Source organism: Capsicum annuum, unplaced genomic scaffold, assembly GCF_002878395.1.
Source record: "Capsicum annuum cultivar UCD-10X-F1 unplaced genomic scaffold, UCD10Xv1.1 ctg82798, whole genome shotgun sequence".
NCBI lineage: Eukaryota > Viridiplantae > Streptophyta > Magnoliopsida > Solanales > Solanaceae > Capsicum > Capsicum annuum.
Window position 1 is genome coordinate 94,674 of NW_025893614.1, and position 1,437 is coordinate 96,110.

Consider the following 1,437-nt stretch of genomic DNA (forward strand, 5'->3'; position numbering starts at 1 on the left):
AATCAAGAGACATTTATGTTTTTTTTTTTTAATCTTAGTGAACCCTAGTACTATAAATAGAACAGGATAGAAGTTAAGAATAGCTTAAAATTATGTTTTAGGGTTGTTCATAATATGATGTATATGTAATCAAGGCAGATTTGTGTTTTTTTATTATGTTTATTAGTGAACCCTAATACTATAAATAGAATGGGATAGAGATTATTTTAGGTAGGATATATTTTTAGTTGAATACTCTTGTAAGTTTTATGGATTGAAACCCTTTATCTATTCGTTGGATCTCTCTTGCATTATCTTTTGGTAAATTATTTATGTACGAGTTTAATTTTCTTCTCTCTTGAAATTAATTATATAATTATTTGTTCAAATTAGAGAATTACAAATATGTATTTGTTGGTCTCTAATTTACTTCGGTTATAGAATTATTCTTTCTTTCTTCTCTATGTCCCCTTGATTTCTTTATTCTCTCTTTATCTTGTATCTCGTTTTACATTAAAAAAAAAACGCGCGTAACGCATATGACCAAGACTAGTAGACTCGTAATTATATCAAATAATTGATTTATATTTTTAATCTGACTAAATACCTAGAGGGAGAAAAATTAAATTTTATATATAGACGTGTATCTGAGAGAGAGAATTTAGCTAATCGAATTCCATGGGTCCAATGGGTGCGATCGTTTTCTTTAGTAAAGTTGTGTCCTACTGAATTTTTTTGATAAAATTTTTAACAAGGCAACAAGCAATACATATGTTAAAATATGTCTACTCTTTTTTCTTCACTGAAATTCTTTTTCTTAGTAAGGTTTGAACAAATCAATTATCGTTGGACATTCAATGTGAAGTGTTATAAGAACTAATCAATCCCACCATTTTTTTTCATGATGTATAGTAGTTAACCTCTTACACCATTATTGATATATCTCTTACACTATTTAACCTCTCCCTTAACTTTCTTGATTAGTGTTATGTTATGATGGTCTTTTATGTGCATCTATGAAGACTATAAATAGCAGTGTAGAATTTCATACTGTGTACACATGAAATGAAATAATAATTACGTAAAAACTATTACATGCAATGAAATAATAAGATTGTTTCATATTGTGTATTCAAAACATATGCAATAATAATTATATTTCTATAAATTTTTAAATTGGAATGATACAAGTTCAGAAAGTACCTATTACATGAAAGGATTTTAACTTCATATTAAAAACTTGGAGTATTTTAAGGGAATATGAAATCAAAGAACCAGTATGATGTATATGTAATCAAGATTCAAGGATTGTGTCTTATTTATGTAGGCTATATTTTTAGTTGAAAACTCTCGTGAGTTTTATGGTTTGAATCCCTTTATCGATCTCTTCATTGGATCTCTCTTGAATATTTTTTTATAAGATTATTTATTTATGAATTTAATTCGCTTCTCCCTTGA